The sequence below is a fragment of the Rhinatrema bivittatum genome, chromosome 1 (genome assembly GCF_901001135.1).
Source record: "Rhinatrema bivittatum chromosome 1, aRhiBiv1.1, whole genome shotgun sequence".
NCBI lineage: Eukaryota > Metazoa > Chordata > Amphibia > Gymnophiona > Rhinatrematidae > Rhinatrema > Rhinatrema bivittatum.
This window is the reverse complement of record NC_042615.1, coordinates 367,560,704-367,574,590: the sequence shown is the minus strand read 5'-3', so window position 1 is coordinate 367,574,590 and position 13,887 is coordinate 367,560,704. Positions and strand designations below refer to the sequence as shown.

The 13,887-nt window shown below is 43.5% G+C and overlaps 1 protein-coding gene across 1 annotated transcript in view; it reads right to left on the bottom strand.

The window, feature by feature from the left end:
• Nucleotides 1-13,887, bottom strand: part of EPHA5 (EPH receptor A5) — a 744,210-nt gene that overhangs the window by 198,091 nt on the left and 532,232 nt on the right. The window lies entirely within an intron of this gene.

The window sequence follows — 13,887 nt, the reverse complement described above, 5'->3', positions numbered from 1 at the left end:
TGACCCACAATGGTGGGCCGCCGTGACAGCGTCAGGAAGCCCACAGGAATCTGGTGCCAGTCATTTCCTGTGTGCCGGCGTGGGCCTCCGCGGTGGCCACCAGGTTCAGGGACGTCCCTGCTCCTCCCTCGCGGTATCGGGCCGCTTTCCTCCGCAGCTGGGAATCCAAGATGGCTGCCGTCCTCTTAGGTGCGAGGCTGCGCCTCCTTACTGAATTTAAAGGGGCCTCGTCCCTTTAACTACCTGCACCTGTTTCCAATGAATCAGACCAGGGGAAGTATATAAGAAGACTTCATCCATTCACTCTGACTTGGCAACACTGTTGTTCGAGTCTGCTTGCTTCGGTGAGTCTTCTGGTGCTTCGGATCCTTGCTTCCTGGTTCCTGTTTCTTCTTAGTGATTCCTCGGTGTCTGACTTCGGATTGGCAGCAGTGATTCTTGGTGTGTGACTTCGGACTGGCAAGCGGTGATTCCTGGTGTGTGACTTTGGACTGGAAAGCAGCGATCCCTCGGTGTGTGACCTCGGACTGGTAAGCGACGACCCTCTGGCACTTGACCTTGGACTTCTTCCGGACCATCATCTCCAAGGGCCCACCTAAGTCCCAGCGGCCCGGGTCCCTATGGGCTCCTCCCGGGGGTCCGCGGGCTTCCAGTGGTGAATCTCCAGTTGGCCCTTGCACTGACATCATGACTCCTCGACCTCTCAAAGGTCCACCTAAGTCCCAGCGGCCCGAGTCCCTATGGGCTCCTCCCGGAGGAACCGCGGGCTTCCAGTGGTGAAGACCCAGTTGGCTTCTCCGACGTCACGACTCTTTGCTGTCTCCATAGTCACCTCAGTCTTCAGTGCCGAGGGTCAGCCGGTCACATCTTCTGTTCCGCCTTGCCACCCAATGGGGGAACCTAAGGATCCACCTCCTAAGGTATACCATCCTCCCATCGGTCCAAGGGTTCACAAGCCTGATCACAACAATAATAAAAGAAATCCAGTCTTCCCATAGGTATATGTTCCACAAATGATTAAAAGAATATAACTCCCCAGTAGACATATCAATAAAAAATTTGATAAGAGCTTTACCAGCTTCATTTAACTTGGTAAAAAAAAGGATACAAGTTACCTGGTAGAAAGCATGGATTCCCAACCAATGGCAGAAATTACGATATTTTACAAGACAGATTTAGTGTTTTTCGCAAATTACCATGTGACTCTGTTCGTCTGTACCAACAATGAATGGGCTACATGCGGCAGAAGAAATTGCCTTTGAGCATGTAAAACAAAGGGCTGAATGTTAATATCTAGGCCCAATTTTATAACATGCGCAAGCAAAATAGGCTTGGCGCGCGTAACCCCCCTACACACGTAAATCCAGCTGGATTTACGCATATAGGGCTTTTAAAATCTGCCCCAATGTGAACATCTAACAGATTAATATAACTTTTTTCATATCTTTAGTTAAAGGCATTACATTTGTCGGTCATTCATTCCTCCATGGAGGCCAAACTACAGGCCAAGTTGTAGTAATTCCGGTTGGAGAATCCCAGGCCTGCCTCCTCTCTCGGTATCATTTTACTTATCACCATGCTAGGTTTGTGAAATTTACAGAAAAACTGAGAAAACAACTTCTTTAGTAACTCCAAATTCTTCCAAACAATGAGAAAAGGGGCTATCTGCATCAAATGTTATATCTTCAATACTAAAAAATCTTAACTAATTCCACTTGACACTTGTAAAATACAACCAAGAATCTAATTTCTGCTTTATCTTAGCTTTCATTGGGGGAATATTATGGGCCGGATTTTAAAAGGGTTACGCACATAAAGTACGCGCGTAACCCTTCTAAAACGGCCCTGCGCGCACCGAGCCTATATTACATTGGCTTCCGGCGCGCGCAAAGCACCGGGACGCGTGTAAGTCCCGGGGCTTTCTTGGAGTGGGTGTGTCGGGGGCGTGACGCGGTTGGTGCATCATACGGGGGCAGTGCCGCAGGCGTGGTTTCGGCCTGGGGGCGTTCTGGGGGTGTGGCCGCAGCCTACGGACCAGCCCCCGGACCGGAACATGGCGTGTGGCAGGCGTAACTTCTGCGACAAAGGTAGGGGGGGTTTAGATAGGGCCGGGGGGTGGGGGTGGGTTAGGTAGGGGAAGGGAGGGGAAGGGAGGGGAAGGTAGGAGGAGGCAGAAGGAAAGTTCCCTCCGAGGCCGCTCTGATTTCGGAGCGGCCTTGGAGGAAACGGGCAGCGCGCGGAGGGCTCGGCGAGCACAAGTTGCACAAATGTGCACCCCCTTGCGCGCCAACCCCGGATTTTATAAGATATGCGCGGCGACCAGAATTGTACACACTATTCAAGGTGCGGTCTCACCATGGAGCGATACAGAGGCATTATGATATTTTCCGTTTTATTCACCATTCCCTTTCTAATAATTCCCAACATTCTGTTTGCTTTTTTGATTGCCGCAGCACACTGAACTGTACACAATTCTGGTCGCTGCATCTTCATTCAAAAATTGGAAGAAGGATCCAACAGAAGAAAATAGGATAAAGCATAAACATTGGCAAGTTAAATGTAAGACATTGATAAGACAGGCTAAGAGAGAATTTGAAAAGAAGTTGGCTGTAGAGGCAAAAACTCACAGTAAAAACTTTTTTAAATATATCCGAAGCAGAAAGCCTGTGAGGGAGTCAGTTGGACCGTTAGATGATCGAGGGGTTAAAGGGGCACTTAGAGAAGATAAGGCCATCGCGGAAAGATTAAATGATTTCTTTGCTTCGGTGTTTACTGAAGAGGATGTTGGGGAGGTACCCGTAATGGAGAAGGTTTTCATGGGTAATGATTCAGATGGACTGAATCAAATCACAGTGAACCTAGAAGATGTGGTAGGCCTGATTGACAAACTGAAGAGTAGTAAATCACCTGGACCGGATGGTATACACCCCAGAGTTCTGAAGGAACTAAAAAATGAAATTTCAGACCTATTAGTAAAAATTTGTAACTTATCATTAAAATCATCCATTGTACCTGAAGACTGGAGGATAGCAAATGTAACCCCAATATTTAAAAAGGGCTCCAGGGGCGATCCCGGAAACTACAGACCGGTTAGCCTGACTTCAGTGCCAGGAAAAATAGTGGAAAGTGTTCTAAACATCAAAATCACAGAACATATAGAAAGACATGGTTTAATGGAACAAAGTCAGCATGGCTTTACCCAGGGCAAGTCTTGCCTCACAAATCTGCTTCACTTTTTTGAAGGAGTTAATAAACATATGGATAAAGGTGAACCGGTAGATATAGTATACTTGGATTTTCAGAAGGCGTTTGACAAAGTTCCTCATGAGAGGCTTCTAGGAAAAGTAAAAAGTCATGGGATAGGTGGCGATGTCCTTTCGTGGATTGCAAACTGGCTAAAAGACAGGAAACAGAGAGTAGGATTAAATGGGCAATTTTCTCAGTGGAAGGGAGTGGACAGTGGAGTGCCTCAGGGATCTGTATTGGGACCCTTACTGTTCAATATATTTATAAATGATCTGGAAAGAAATACGACGAGTGAGATAATCAAATTTGCAGATGACACAAAATTGTGCAGAGTAGTTAAATCACAAGCAGATTGTGATAAATTGCAGGAAGACCTTGTGAGACTGGAAAATTGGGCATCCAAATGGCAGATGGAATTTAATGTGGATAAGTGCAAGGTGATGCATATAGGGAAAAATAACCCATGCTATAATTACACAATGTTGGGTTCCATATTAGGTGCTACAACCCAAGAAAGAGATCTAGGTGTCATAGTGGATAACACATTGAAATCGTCGGTTCAGTGTGCTGCGGCAGTCAAAAAAGCAAACAGAATGTTGGGAATTATTAGAAAAGGAATGATGAATAAAACGGAAAATGTCATAATGCCTCTGTATCGCTCCATGGTGAGACCGCACCTTGAATACTGTGTACAATTCTGGTCGCCGCATCTCAAAAAAGATATAATTGCGATGGAGAAGGTACAGAGAAGGGCTACCAAAATGATAAGGGGAATGGAACAACTCCCCTATGAGGAAAGACTAAAGAGGTTAGGACTTTTCAGCTTGGAGAAGAGACGACTGAGGGGGGATATGATAGAGGTGTTTAAAATCATGAGAGGTCTAGAACGGGTAGATGTGAATCGGTTATTTACTCTTTCGGATAGTAGAAGGACTAGGGGACACTCCATGAAGTTAGCATGGGGCACATTTAAAACTAATCGGAGAAAGTTCTTTTTTACTCAACGCACAATTAAACTCTGGAATTTGTTGCCAGAGAATGTGGTTCGTGCAGTTAGTATAGCTGTGTTTAAAAAAGGATTGGATAAGTTCTTGGAGGAGAAGTCCATTACCTGCTATTAAGTTCACTTAGAGAATAGCCACTGCCATTAGCAATGGTTACATGGAATAGACTTAGTTTTTGGGTACTTGCCAGGTTCTTATGGCCTGGATTGGCCACTGTTGGAAACAGGATGCTGGGCTTGATGGACCCTTGGTCTGACCCAGTATGGCATTTTCTTATGTTCTTATGTTCTTATATAATTGCGATGGAGAAGGTACAGAGAAGGGCTACCAAAATGATAAGGGGAATGGAACAGCTCCCTTATGAGGAAAGACTAAAGAGGTTAGGACTTTTCAGCTTGGAGAACAGACGGCTGAGGGGGGATATGATAGAGGTGTTTAAAATCATGAGAGGTCTAGAACGGGTAGATGTGAATCGGATAATAGAAAGACTAGGGGGCACTCCATGAAGTTAGCATGTGGCACATTTAAAACTAATCGGAAAAAGTTCTTTTTTACTCAACGCACAATTAAACTCTGGAATTTGTTGCTAGAGGATGTGGTTAGTGCAGTTAGTATAGCTGTGTTTAAAAAAGGATTGGATAAGCTCTTGGAGGAGAAGTCCATTAACTGCTGTTAAGTTCACTCAGAGAATAGCCACTACCATTAGCAACGGTAACATGGAAAAGACTTAGTTTTTGGGTACTTGCCAGGTTCTTATAGCCTGGATTGGCCACTGTTGGAAACAGGATGCTGGGCTTGATGGACCCTTGGTCTGACCCAGTATGGCATGTTCTTATGCTCTTAAAACATTTTTTAAAGTGGAACTGTAAAAACTTTTTCCAGCAATTGAACAGTTGTGTTCTTTTGATTGTTATATAATTATATATCTCTGTTAGGTGACTTTGATAATTCATAACTTTTAAAGTGGCCTTATGCATATAAATCTGCTTTGACATTCAGGCTAAAGAATGCATGTACTTTGTACACACAAACTTTAGCCCTCCGCATACTACTGAAAATCACCCTCCCTGTGTTCAGAGAGGAGCAGGTAATGCGGACATGAGGAAGACTCATGTGGCCAAAACAAAAGCAAGTGAAGCACTCAAAAGTCCCACCAGTCATTCTTCTTCCCTCCCCCCTAACCCCAGTTTATCCCCAACAGTGCCTCCCCCACCACAGTCCATCCATACCACGGCCTTTCCCCCACACACACTTGACTGTCTCCAACACTCTGTCAATCCACCTTTTCTCTTGCATTCTCTTAATATCTTCTTCCTCCTCTCCCCATCTTATCCTCTTTTCCCCATTGCCAATTCCTCCTTATTTTCTTCACACTTTTTTAGTCTCTTCCTCCTGCATGGGTATCCTATGACTGATATTTTGGGGCAGGGAGTTTAATAACACTCTATCCTCTTAACCCTGTTCTGCTCCCCATTTCCTCTTGACATATCTGTCTCTGTTCCCCTCAGTTTCTCTTCCCATCCTTCCACTCCAAGCAGGTTCCTCATTACCTCTCCTTAGTCAGATACCCTTCCCTGAATGATTTGTTCACCCATTTCTTTACTGCCACCCACCCTTGATATCTCCCCAGCATGTTAGGCTTTCCTTCATAGATAGGCTTAGCTCACCTCTCAATTTGTGATTCCTCTTCCTCCACAGTCTTAGATCGCTTCCCTGCTGTGCTCATCCTAGGCTTTCAGGCAAGTTTGGATATGATTTCTTCCCAATTATTCTCAAATTTCAGAGTCTGAGGAGCTTGAGGGCTTGGCTTCCCTTCCCTTTGAGTTGTCTATATCTCTCAGTCCTGGTATTAAGCCTCTGCCATCCATAGTTCTGGAGAGGCATACAGTCCTGGAAGGATGTAGTCAGACATCTGAGATAGTTTCAGATCTATCTCACCGAGCTGGGTCCAGTACTGTTGGGGTGAATGGCTTTGAAACTAGGTCCACCCTTGTGGTGAATGCACCTGGAGGCCAGGGGTCAACTTCAGTTAAACTTCCTCTCATTACACTAGATTATTTATGGACTGCCGTTATAGCTCTGGAGTAATAATTTGTGAGCAGAACTGATAGAACTGTAATTTTCTTTGAAGAATTGCATTTGCAAGTTGGCACTCACTCAGTTCTTCTAAGAACACGAAAGAAAGATGGGAAATTTGGAAACTCAAATTACTATATTTCAGAATTCTTTGTAGGCTTTGATTAGAGACAAATTGATTCTGCATCATAAAACTGAAAATAGAGAAAACCATTCTAGATATTTTAATTTGTATTTTATTGAGCTTTCCGAAGTCTTTTGTCAATTTCTGTTATGGATATGTTAAAGAAATTTTATCCTGAATTATTAAAGGTTTCTCCTGATGTTGTTGCAACTATCGCTAAAGGACTCTCTCTTCCAATGGATGCGATTGTGGTACCTGGTTCTAGCACGTCAGCTGATTTGATGTACCTCTGAGTCAACATTGTTAGTTACCTATGCATGAGAGTCTGATAAATAGTGGACAATAAAAATATGGGTTTTTTTGGGCTTAAGGAGAAATATTGCCTTGGAAATAAACTGGCTACTTTTCCTGATATGTCCAAAGCAACTCAGCATAGACCTAAGTTGTTTCATCAAAAAAAGAAGAGGGTGCTTGCACTGCGAGCTAGTTTTCTTTTCCCATGCAAATGCCATAGTAAATTTGAGAATGCATAATACCTTTTTGTGATCCTCAACAGCTAGAGAAATTTCTTCAGAAAAGAAGAGTCAGTCTATAAGTTTTGTTCTAATAGGCTGCCACTGTATTTTAAGTTGGATGTTTTTCGTTTTGCTTATTTCTCATAATTTAGCTCCCTCTTATTATGTACTATATACTGGTGACCATACAGAATTGTTTTCTTTTCCTTGTATAAATGATATTTATAGTAAAATCTGTCTGATTCAAGTTTTCTTTATTTATGTATTCTAAAAATCCAATAAAGAGATTAATATTAAAAAAAATCTGATTTCAATTACAAGGCATATATTGGAGATTTAAGGTAGCAAATGATCCTGCTGATAGAAATAACCCTAGAAGACACAGGCAGGTTTGAATACATTTTTGAGATTTGAATTTTGTTATAATTGAAGTTTAAGTACATTTAGGAAGTTTTCAAATCTTTTGAACATGGGGCCCACTTATTTTACTAATTAAAGGCAAAATCCTCAGATAGTTCTTTTATACCTTAATTTTTAGCACCCAATGAATCCTAGCATTTTATAGTTCTTTGAAGTCCACCCTCTCCTATTCCAAAATATAATTTCTGGTTTCCAGTATTTCTGAAATATATGAGAAAATATGAAAAGATATCAAAGGACTACCAAAATTAGTAAGTGATGTTATCAACTAAGGCTGTTCAGATCATCTTGTCGAAATTAAATGACAGTAGCAAAAGCTAGAAAGGGGAATTATCCCTGAAGAAAATGGATAGAACATATCCAGGTTATCCCTTATGATAAGAAAGAAAAAAGGATTAATCTCCTCGAAGGGAAAATATTCTTTTATGCTGAGAGTCAAGCTGTGGAAAATACTGCAAGCTGAGGCAATTTTACTAACTGGACATTTTTAGACTAAGGTAAGTTTCTAGAGATTCAAAGCATTAAACAAACTGCAGACTTGAGGCTATACGTGATATGTGCTGATCTTTTTTTGTCAAGATAAGGTACTAAGTGCACCAAGCACACAAGCCACCACTCTTCCAATTTTTGTCATTTTTTTTCCCATTCTGAAATGTTATGCACACAATCATGCACAGTTCACACTGGGTACACTTTAATAACATAGTAACACATCATATTAAAAAGAAAGCCAAAAATCACACCGAGCTATACAACTCACCCAAAGAATGTCCAATGAACCTAGGAGTTTTTTATTATGTATTTCACTACTTTTTAGCACTATGGTCTAAACATCTCCTGTGAAAAAGATGGAAAGATAGCTGAATAGACAGAAGGCTACAACAAAATTAAGTGTGCTTTTCAAATCCAATGCACTGAAAACATATCAATGTGTTGAATGCCTGTACTTTCCTATTTTAAATACATCCCTGCGTATATTTTATTCGTGAAAATAAGGCAGGGCTGACGTAAATCGGGATTTATGTGCAAAAGACCGTGTATTTTCAAACATGCAGGTGTCAAGGAGATTAACTGTTAGTCCACCAGTTCGCCCAGTCCTTCTCCAGGTCATCAAGACTATCCTGGCTCTTCAGCCTGAACCCCCACCTCCCCCCAAGTCACCCAAACCTCCCATCAAGTCAATACTACACAAAAAAGATAATTAGCAGGTATAAAATGATGCAAGGAAGTTGGTAAATCCACATGCAGGTCTTAAAATAGCTACTTGCATGTATAAATGTTGGCCCCGCCGCAGAATGTCCCTCTTTTAACGTGTGCATATGTACATGTGAAAGTGTCTGCATAGTTTCAACTTTTATAAAATACAGAATAAACGAATAGAGACTACTTTATGTACCTATATGCTACTTTTTACAGGTGTAATGTTTTCAAAGATTCACTCCTTCGTTTTCTAGCTCCTGGAAATCACATCTCATACCCCCCCCCCCCCCCACACACACACACACACATACAATTCCCCCATCCCTTTCTTCTGGGTACTGCCTTCCGCTGGAAAGTCCTCCTCCCCATTGCCTAATCTTTAAAGCCCTAGAGTTAGCAGCCCTCAGCCTCGTTTATGAACCAAGCCTCTGCTGTAAGCAAGAAAGGTAAGTGAATACAGTAATTAAATGCATTTTAAAAGGTGCCTTGACTTTTGAATACTTGTAAAACCTGTGCAAATTGCCAGTAGCTCAGGCTGATGCCTTAACAATTGGTGCTGTAGCTCACAAGTTTAAAATTTGGGCCCTATTTACTAAGGATTTTTCCCATTGATACACAATGGGGGTCATTTTCCAAGGAGTTACCGCAGGAGATAATTCCGCAAATCGCGCTAACAGCTGTTAACACGATTTGCAATTTTGTATTCAGGGGGCAGAGCATATGTAAAGTAGGAAAGAGTTATCATGATTGCGGTTCATGACAGGAGAGAGAGAGAGAGAGAGAGAGAGAGAGAGAGAGAGAGAGAGAGAGAGAGAGAGAGAGAGAGAGAGAGAGAGAGAGAGAGAGACTTGCTATAGTGCCTCCTCCCTAGACAGGTATTTGATTCCCTATGAGAGGCCCACCTAGTAACTCGAGGTGGGGATTAGGTATGAGTGTAGGGGGTTGGGGCCACATTGACATTCAACGTGAGACGTACGAACAGAACAGTGGTCTCTTGTGAAGATTTGCTGGCCTTCGGAGTGAGGAAACACACTCCAAGATGAGATTTGGGCAATGTTCTCTCAACCTAGCTTGTTGTTGCCCAGGTAGAGTGTCCATCAAGCATAATGAAATAAAAGTACTATTGAGCACAATTTCTAAAGGCATTACATGTTATATAAATCACTGATACAGCTCCAGAACATTAAGCTCAGTGCTCTGTACATTTCGTAAACTTTTTTATTATTTTTACCATGATTGCTGGGGAATTCAGATATGTGTATCCAGCATGAATTCTGAGAAACCTGAATGCTATTCACTGCGACAATATCAATAATTTAGCCATCACTGTTACTCTCTACATTCATTCTTTTTGGCTGGAAGACAAATTAAGAAGAGGGATAACCACTAAGAATTATAACTTGACACTGGCCTAAAAATATTGCTTTATTATTAACTCCTGTCTTTTAGAAAGTTTTAGCAACAACATTTGCACTCTTTCATAGCTAGAATGTAATGAAATTCCAACTCTTTTGCTCACAGGACCATCAACTAATAGACTGCTTGATAGCCATGCAATTCATTTTGAAGGGTATGGGATGCACTTTCATTAATGCTGTTGAATAATTTCTGCCTGCAGCTTGAGATCAACAGAATTCTTACACAAATCTAAACTCACACAACCAAATAAAGCATCTTTAATATTCCTTCTCAGACCTTTGCTCTAAATTGCTTTTAAACTTTCTAGAATTGTTATGAAAATTTTATGTGCATTCAAAGAAAGGAATGAAGAAAAAAAAATTAATTTGCAAATTTCAGTTGAAAGATTCCATACAATGGTTATTTCAGATATTCTGACATCAAAACTGAGGGGGGGGGGGGGGGGGGGAGTCAATTCATTCATTCCGCGGTCACAAAGGAATTCTGTGGAGAATAACTATTTGGGAAGGCTGTCGGAGAAAAATCTTTGCCATTCAACACTGATGCAGATGCTGTCTGGGAGGCCAAACAGCATGAAAATGAGTGCACAGTGAAGCATTTTGAACCACCCTGCTCTGATCTGTAGGGGGAGGGGGGATTTCCCAATTCTCTGCCTAGCTGCAGAGTTCATGGGTACATGCAGTACTTTCCCTTTGAAACCTGCCGTAGGTGCAAAGTACCCACAAACCTTTGCAGCAGTGCTTTCTCTGCAGGAAAATGTCCACAGAGAATAATACAACTAGATCTGAGACAACCATCTGGGCACATTATTTTCCAATCCTGCCAAAACCACGCCTCCAGGAATGTCTCCCCTCAATCCAGTAAGTGTGGTATGGAGCCCCAAACAAACTTTGAACCGGACTGAGTAAGGGCAGTTTTCAGAGAGACCCATTTACCCGATGAAATTGCTATCTCTCTGTGTAAAAAGGCTTTCAGAATTGCCCTCAAGATCCATTAGCGTGCTTCATTTCCTTATGTGTGGAACCCCATTACTTTTCAGACTCCGATGTTATTTGTGCTCTCTAGAAAAAAAAAAACCAGGACACCCCACAGAGCCTTCTCTAGCCAAGAAGTTATTGTAATCTAAGGGCACAAAACCTTCCCATACTCAAGTTAGCACATCACTTCATTTACATGCTCTCTGAAACATGTTTTTGATCAGATTTCTTAGGAATTAATGAGGAAAACTCCAGCATTACACACAAACTAAAAAAAAAAAAAAAAATCACTTCTTAAAATCAGGAAACTAACCGCCAATGCTTTAGCAAGCTTCAGGGCCTGAGGAACTGCTGGCATACTAATCAGCATGTGTACAAACTAAAAACCAGTCACTTGCTTCCATTTATACAATCTTTATTCTGCATCCTTCACTCACACCTGTCTTCCATGGAAAGGGACATTTATAAGACACTAATCATTTTTCTTTACACAAACTCCTTACATTACTTTTTAAAACATTGAATGGTCTTGGCCCAGAACACACAAAAGACCACTTAACGCTTTAATGATTTGGGTCACTTCTCTATTATAGCTCCATGGTTGTGGAATTTATGTTCCACAGAGATCAGGTCGGAGTCAGATTATCTTTCATTCAGGCACAATGACAAAACTTTGTTATTTACCCAGGTTTTTGACTAGTTTTTAGATAGACACATAGAACATGATGGCATACAAGGACTATACAGCCCATCCAATCTACCCCTCCATATTTCCTGCTCAGATTTATAGCCCCTTTCTCTCCTTGTGAGTTCTGTGGTTCCCTGCTCCACTCTCCATTGTCATCATCTGCCCTGCAATTCTTGTTTCACCCTCAGACCAGACCGGAGAGTGGAGACGATCTGTGCTGTACGCAGCAAAACGTATATGGCACCGTTGATGAATGGAACCGGTAGAATTTTAAGCACAGTTGACGCTAATTGAGCCCCTGAGGCAGCCACTTTATGTGGCGAAACTCGGCCAGAGTCGGGCAGTTGTTTACGTCTCCACCAATAAAGAATTGAAAAAGACTTCTTTCTGGCATCCCTTTTTGTTGTTTCCCTTTGCCTCTATCAGCACCATTGGATCATGACAGGAAAGTCCTGCTGGCCATCAGAACCCAAAGGCTCAACCCAAGGCAGAAGACCTACTCCCGTGGGGCGGCAGCCAATGCTTGCTAAGGCCTTTCTTGTGCAAGCACAAGATAGGCATCACAGCGGCGTGACAGTTACGTCCTTTACCATTACAAACTTTGGAATGATCTAGAAAAATGGACTGAGAATCCTGTCAGCTGACTCGCTGCCACCCGATATTCTGTTTACCATGATTTCACCAGCGAATGGAATGTTCACTGTGTCAGTTCAGAAATAGTGTTTAAGTAGATTTTTCCTAGACTTATACAAAGAAAAATCCCACTGCCATTCCTTGTGACCCTGGGCAAGTCACTTTACCCTCCATTGCCTCAGATACAAACTTACCCCTAGATGCATCAAGCCATGATGTTTTATCACAGGATGGGTCCCACTATCTTGGGGGATGGGTGTCTCCACGATAGTGGGGCTCCTCCCCTGAAAAAGCATTGCGGCTGTATGGCGTGCTCTTTTGTCTTGCAGCCAAACACCATGGGACAAAAGAACGTGGCAAGGAGGCCTTTAATGTGATGGCGGCCCCAACCTCACAGGAATGCTATTGCCTTAAAGGGCTGCTGGTCCCTCAAAAAAGTCACATGCAAACGGGAAGTTGAGCAGGGATCAATGCTGATCCCCGTCTCAATCCAGGGCCGCCAGTTGAGGCGGCCCCGACTTCCCCAAAATGTAAAAAAAAAAAAAGGACCCGCATGGTGATGGCCCCGACTCCCCCCTTCCCCTCTCCCCAAAACAGAAAAGTAAAATGTGGCCCCGGCCCCTGATCCCGATCCCCCCAACCTCCACAGGAATCTTAGATAGGTTTCAGCACTAACAGCCTAGATGAATTAATATGAACACGAAAGTCTGTGCAAGTCAGAACATGGTAGCGGATTAAGAATGATAATCTCTTGTCTATACTACCTCTGCAACCATCTAAGCACAAAAAAAGGAAGAACTACATAGAAATATTGACACAGATTATTAATTAGTCCCAAACTTCTCAAGCCAGTGTTTGTAACAAATATGTGTGTATGTGTGTGTGAGTGTGAGTGTTTATAAGTAGACAGATGAAAACAGAGAGAGAGAGAAAGTGAGGGATGCACAAAATCTTATATATATATTAGATAAATGAGGCTTGACCGACATGCCGCAAATGCGCAGTAGAGAGCAGCTCTACTGTGCATGTGCGGGCGAACACGTCGGTCAGAACAGAGCGTCAGCTCTTTGAAAACATGGCGGTGGCGAGGAGTGGCAGCAGCGGCAGCGAGGAGCGGTAGCGGCGGCGAGGAGCGGTAGCGGCGGCGCGCGAGAGGGAGGGAGGGACCTCCCCCGGAGATCTTCCGTTTGTGCCATCCGAAGGGGTTGTGAATGAGCTGAGAGAGTGGGAGGGAGGGGGGGAGTGACTGAGGGGAGGGAGGAGGGAGTGACTGAGGGGGGAGGGAGGAGGGAGTGACTGAGGGGGGGGAGAGGGGGGGGAGTGACTGAGGGGAGGAGGGGGTGGCTGAGCGGAGGGAATGACTGAGGGGAGGGGGGAGAGGGGAGGGAGTGACTGAGGGGAGGAGGGGGAAGGAGGAGGGAGTGACTGAGGGGAGGGAGGAGGGAGTGACTGAGGGGGGGAGAGGGGTGGGAGTGACTGAGGGGAGGAGGGGGTGGCTGAGCGGAGGGAATGACTGAGGGGAGGGGGGAGAGGGGAGGGAGTGACTGAGGGGAGGAGGGGGGAGGGAGGAGGGAGTGACTGAGGG